The 6,595-nt window shown below is 37.8% G+C and overlaps 1 long non-coding RNA gene across 1 annotated transcript; it reads left to right on the top strand.

Annotated features, from left to right (window-relative positions):
* The first annotated feature begins 441 nt into the window (after positions 1-441).
* Positions 442-5,705, top strand: LOC126074761 (uncharacterized). The gene is made up of 3 exons (XR_007517023.1): positions 442-723; positions 1,340-1,467; positions 5,246-5,705. It is a non-coding gene; the product is annotated as an uncharacterized LOC126074761 (long non-coding RNA).
* The last annotated feature ends 890 nt before the right edge of the window (positions 5,706-6,595 follow it).

Raw genomic sequence — 6,595 nt, 5'->3', positions numbered from 1 at the left:
GTTCGCTTTCTGTAATAAAAATAACTGATTCTGTATAGGAAACAGGTTATTTTAATTGTTTAAATACATCACAGTAACAAGTGAAGCGGCATATAAGGTGTTTACCACTTCTCAGCTTTTCAATAAGTAACATTTAATCGATTTACCAAGGGCCAACAAAAGTTCAGTGAGGTTATATCCTTTTCTTAGCTTTCCAGTCGTTTTGAATGTTGAAAAACAGCAATACAGTCCCCACGACCCTCTCCGGAATATGCCGCAGGCTCTTTAGCAACCACACGCGACCAGGGTACTCCGGGCCCTAGGAGGACACCGAGCGACCGGCAGGCATCTACTTCCGGGGGGCCTAGGCCTTTCAACCCGGAAGCGAATGGGGAATGGCGCGTGGCGTTCTGGGAAGAGTTATGAAGGCGGGGCTGGCGTCTCTGTTACCAAGGTGACCGGAGGCGCTTGAAGGTTGCGGGTGGTTTGGAACCGTTAGGAGAAACTAAGATGCTCAATTAGAGATCATTTGGGATGAGAGAAAGGGGCTTCAGAACCCTCCTGAAAGGAGATTGTCCTGTCGGGAGGTTATTCAGTGGTGCCCCGCGGCGGGAGCCCCGGCGCTGGGGATGGGGATTATCCCTTGCTCTGCCTTGAGTCCTGTGGCCAAGTAAAATGCGGCCCAGTAACGCTTTGTCGATTTCTTCATGCCCTTTTCCAGTTTTCTGCCTCCTCTTAGAAAATGTAAGTTAAGAATTTCTGCTTTTGATTGTAATGTGTTATGTGGCATGCCCCCCTCCCCCAAAAAAGAAAGAAAACAAGTCGCAAGAAGAAATCGATGAGTAAAAGAAAATTAGTGTGGGATGAGAAAGTTAGGTACAGGTTACTGCTTTTCTAACCTGCCGCCTCCTGATGTGTCCTGACATGAAAGTAAATTATTCTCGTTTTTTTTTTAATTGTGGATACTTTTAAAAAAAGAAAATAAAACCAGTCCTTCAGCTACCTAAGACCCAGTGCCTAGAGTAACTTAAAATGTTCATGTCCAAAAAACCAAACCAAACCCAGTGCCGTCGAGTCGATTCGGATTCATAGCGACCCTATAGGACAGAGTAGAACTGCCCCATAGAGTTTCCAAGGAGCGCCTGGAGGACTCGAACTGTTGTCCCTTTGGTTAGCAGCCGTAGCACTAAACCGCTATGCCACCAGGGTTTCCAAATGTTCATGTATCATGTTAAAATTTTTCTGTATCAATCTTTTTTCTCTGCGTAATTTTTTTTACATAGTTGAGTTGATTTGGGGAAAACCATTTTGTATTTTGTTCTTTTATATATTGATATCATTCTGTTATTAAAATCTTTAGCAACAAAGAAGGCATTGGGAACTTTAATGAAACCCTGTTTGCAGTAAACTGAAGAGAAAGATGAAGTGGACACAGCATGTGAAGACAATTCTTTCAAGAAATTTGGCTATAAAGGAAAAGAGAGAAAGGTTAGTAGCCCTAGAAGAATGGCAAGTGAAAGAAAAAAATGGGTTTTTTTCTTTAAGGAGAGACTTAGTGATGTTTATTAATACAAAAGAGAAAACTAGTAGTCAGGAAGAAGTTAAAGATATTGCTAAGAAAGAGTACAACTGATTGAAAGATGTCGCTAAAGAAATATGAGGAGGTGGGATCAGGTACATAAATTAGATTGGAGATAGGCTGGGGAAGGAGGATGTCAAGTTGGGTATGAATGTTAATATTTAAAAGCTCAAACAAATTAGCAGATGAACAGCAAAAAAATCAAAATATATACATACAAATGGCCACTAAATAGGTATGTTCAACTTCATTGGCAATAAATAAAAATGTCATATCATATTGAATTGGTAAAGATTTAAAGGAAAACAATACATAGTTGGGCAAGGATTCAGTGAAAGAGGCATTGCAGGTAGCAATGGAAGTTGGTACATTTCTGGCAAGCATTTTTTAACTATGTATAAAAACCCTTAAAATGTGCACATACTTTGACTAAGCAATTATACTTCTAGAAAGTTCTCAAAAGGAAGTGATCAAAATTGCACATATATATTGAGCTAGATAGAGTTCATTTCAACATTGTCCACCAACAATAGCTTAAATATATTACACTCATTCTTCTTAGACATGGATAACATGGTTGCAAATAAGTTCATATTAATTTTAAGTAAATTTTATCTGGATGAGTACAAGGTTATCTCATAATTAGGAGCAGAAAGCAAGTCCTAGTTCATTAAGAGTCTGGAAATGAGAACCAGAAAGCATCTGAAAACAAGACAGCTACTCATCTCCAAGTCTCTGGAGCCACATGGTTTCCATCTCTGCTTTTGCTTGCTTGCTTGCTTGCTTCACGTTTCTCTCAGCAAATTGGATTTTTCAGATTGTCTGTACACAAAAATAGTAACATCAACTTCTCCTGGCTTATCAAACCAAGCACTCAAGAGAGACTAGTGTGTTTGAACCAAATTCCAAAATCCAATAGAATCTGATTTACTCAGCTTGATTGATGTACTTCTCTACAACTGGTCCTGTTCACTATGGCCCTGACCACTCAAAAGAAGCTCTTAGAACAAGCCCTGAGTAGAAGGGAATGTGGAGGTGGAATCTCATTGTCTCCACTGGTATGCAATCAGCGAGATACAATGACCTGTTTAAAATGAGGAAGTAGAGGATGACTTAATGATAAGGAAAGATGTAAAAAACATTGTTGAAAGAGTGGATTAGAAAAACAGGGTGTAGAGTGGTTCTTACCATATGGTGTGTTTTTGTTTTTTAGCTATTCTTTTTGCTTATCAGTATTCTACACAATAAATACATTTTGTAAGGACAAATAAAAGGCTGTTCTTTTAAAGATATGGACAAGCTTACTAGTGGGGTAGAAAGTTGGGGGAGTGCTCTCCTGATGGTGTTGAATTAGATGATGGCTCTCTATCAAGTAGGAGATCAAAGGAAATAAGGATTAACAAACTTTAAGGACTGTTTTAAAATGTGTTTTATAGCTGCCTATTATCAATGCCCTGCCTTTTCCACAAAGGATTGTGCTTAGGAAAACATATACACTATAATTGGAGAAAACGAGTGGATGAGAAAACCAAAGGGTAATTGGAAGACAAAATAAAGCCAGGGTATGTTAATATCAAAAAATAATAATAATAATACATCCCTAAATAAAGATCTTGTGTAATGAATAGAGGGGTGCCACAAATTGGGCTCAGAGGTTCCTAGCAACTAAAGCAAAGGGAAATATAGTTATACGTTTCACATGATCCATACCATTAAAAAAAAAGAGAAGAAGTTGCTTAAGAGAAGCCTGAGAGAAATTTCTCCCAAGGTCGTCATAAGGGAGTAAGATTCACCTGTTACCATTGTGCTTATTTTTATAGAATTTAGGAACATTTCAGAAAGTTTATACTCTTATATTCATTAGCTCAGTAATTAAAAAATCTTATTAAAGTACTGTGAGAAATAGAAACACATTTAAGACAAAGTCCCTGCCCTCAAAGACTATATCATCTATTATGAAAGAATAGCTACAATATATAATGGTGTATCTTTATATGAGATGAATAATTAGGATGATTAATATTAGAATAACTAGTATGAATAAGCATAAATCAAGACAGTATTCAAGACAAAAAAAAAGTGAGATGGGATTTCACAACACTTTGAACCAATAGGATCATTCTCATAATGATGACCACCTTTTCTTACTTATTGTACACCTGTAAATAAATACTAATGCAAGTTTGAAAGTAGCAAGTGGCATTAAAAACAAAAAAAATGGGAACCAGAAGAGAAAATTTTTGATTTTTTTCACAAGAAGGGGAAGTTGAGCTGCCCTTGATAATGGATAGTTAGGATTGAATAATGTGGCTGTTGGGAGAACTGATCAGAAGCAGTTAAACAGAAGGTGCATACTTATGAAAGTAGGGAAGTGTTTGAGACTGCCAAGAAAAAGAGTGAAGAGAGAAACAGTTTGAAGTCAGAACCTTGAGAATCACCAACATGTAAAGAAGGTTAAGGAAGAAGAACCAACAACATTAACAGGGAAAAAGTCATCAGGAAGTTGAGAGAAGCATCAGCAGAGTGCAGCTTCATAGAAACGAAAAGTCCAGCTTTCGAGGAAAGGCCAGTCAGCGTTACCAAATGCTGCGGAGTCAGCAGGCCATCAAAGGCAGGAAGAGGAAGAGGTAAAGGCTGTGGGGATTGGTGATTAAGAAAATCACTGAAAACATTGAACTAAACAATGTCTTTATAGTTGACCGATGAATTTAAGGAGTGGAGCTTGAAAAAGCAGAGAGGCTTGTTGATTATTTAGGAGGGTAGGAGCAGGGAAAAAAACTAGAAGGAGAGCATTAAGTTGCAAAAAAAAAAAGGGATAAATTTATGAATCAAGATTTTGAAGAATCTGAACAGTATGTAATGACAGGAGCCCTGGTGCACAGTGTTTAAGCTGCTAACCAGTTCAGACTCACCAGCTGCTCTGCAAGAGAAAGATGTGGCAGTCTGCTTCTGTAAAGATTTACGGCCTTGGAAACCCTATGAGGCAGTCCTACTCTGTCCTGCAGGGTTGCTATGAGCATTTCCTGAGGGCAGCAGGTTTGGGTTTTTTGGCTTAAACAGTAATGAGTCCCTGGGCAGTACAAACGGTTTATGTGCTCAGCGACTAACTAAAAGGTCTGCAGTTCGAATCCATCCAGAGGCACCTTGGAAGAAAGTCTTGGTGATCTCTTTCAAAAAAATCAGCCATTAAAAACCCTATCAAGCACAGTTCTACTGTGACACACAGGAGGTCACCATGAGTTGGAGTCCACTTCATGACAACTGGTTAAACAGTAATGAGATCAAGAAATGCGGGAAGAGTCATTTGTCAAGAATCAGTATTATAATTCTAACAAATATTGTTCAGTAACAAAGATAATAATTTTTTTAATCTCTTGCAACGTATTTTCATACTTGGTAACCTGTTTCTGTTCATCTTTATGGCCCCAATATAACTTGTGATAATGCTGAAAAATAGTATTAGAACTTCAACTTGGTTATATTTCTTAACGCTGATTTTAAAAGCCCCTTTTTATATGTCAGTGGATATTATAGTACACAATTCCTATTTTTCTGGGCTGCGCCACACCCGGCCTCACCCCCACTCCTACACTTGACCCAGACCTGGCCAATGAAAACCATCGTTGGTACTTTTAGGAAAAAGCTAGCACTATAAGGAAAAAGACTCTCTCCCTCTTGATGTTGCAGGTGCTAAAGACCTGTAAGCATGGACCAGAACAAGGACCACCTTTGCTACCACATGGCGGCTTGTCAAAAGTTGAAGCTAATGAAGCCACTGGAAGACAGAGACCAAATCTTGACGACATTGTTTGAACCCAGGGATCCAGGCATGCCTAAAGGCTAGCTTTACCAATGGACTTTTCAGTTAAATGAGCCAGTAACTGTCTCCCTTATGCTTAAGCTTGAGTTTAACCTGAATTTTTGCCCTTTACTACTCAAAACAAGGAGCCCTGATGCACAGCGATTAAGAGCTCAGGTCAGTGGTTCAAACCCATAAGCCGCTCCTTGAGAGAAAAATGTGGTAGTTGGCTGCGTTAAAGATTACAGCCTTGGAAACCCTATGGGGCAGTTCTACTCTGTTCTGTAGGGTCGCCATGAGTTGGAATCAACTAGACGACAACAACACTACTGAAAACATCCTAATAAAGTTATACATTGTTAAATCAACATTATTTCTCTTTCTTCTTTACCATATTTTGAATTTGTTACTGTATATACTCTATAATTTATTCTACAGTTTTCACTAAATTAATCCACAAATTTAGTATAATCCCAATAGCATTTTTAGATTTTTTATTTTTCTTTGCTTTCTTATTTTGTAACTAAGTAAAACTAGTCCAAAATTCACTGAGAGAAAAAGTACAAAAATACTAAGGTAAAGGGGAATCATATTATCAGCTATTAAAACACTACAAAACAAGAATAGTAAATATAGGGGGTAATTGGAGTAAGAATAAACAGTCATAGAATAGATTCAAAGCCTGAGTGTACATAGCAGTATTTACCATATTTAATATATGGTAAAAGAGCCCTGGTAGCATAGTAATTAAGCGCTCGGCTGCTTACCAAAAGGTCAGCAGTTCGAACCCACCAGCCACTCTACGGGAGAAAGATAATAGCAGTCTGCTTCTGTAAAGATTACAGCCTTGGAAACCCTATGGGGCAGTTCCACTTCGTCCTAATAGGATCGCAATAAGTTGGAATCGGCACAGCAGCATTGGGTTTAGTTATTTAATATATGATAAATGGGCATTTTAAATTAAAAAAATGCCAATTTTAAATCAAGACAAGATTAATTCAATAAAATATATAAGGACAATGAGCTGTATTTGAGGGGCAATGAGGAGTAATAAGATCTTTACCTTATTATACCAGAATAGATTCCAAATGAATTAGAATTATGGCAAGTGCCTTAAATGTAAAACTCAAAGCCAGATTCTCAGTGTATGTTGGTTGGCGTACAATTGGCACAATATTTAGCAATAGCTATTAAATTTTTTTATTTTTTTTTTTTTTTGGCTGAAGATCATTCAAAAA

This window comes from Elephas maximus, chromosome 4 (genome assembly GCF_024166365.1).
Source record: "Elephas maximus indicus isolate mEleMax1 chromosome 4, mEleMax1 primary haplotype, whole genome shotgun sequence".
Taxonomy (NCBI): Eukaryota; Metazoa; Chordata; class Mammalia; order Proboscidea; family Elephantidae; genus Elephas; species Elephas maximus.
This window is presented reverse-complemented; position numbering and strand designations above follow the sequence as displayed.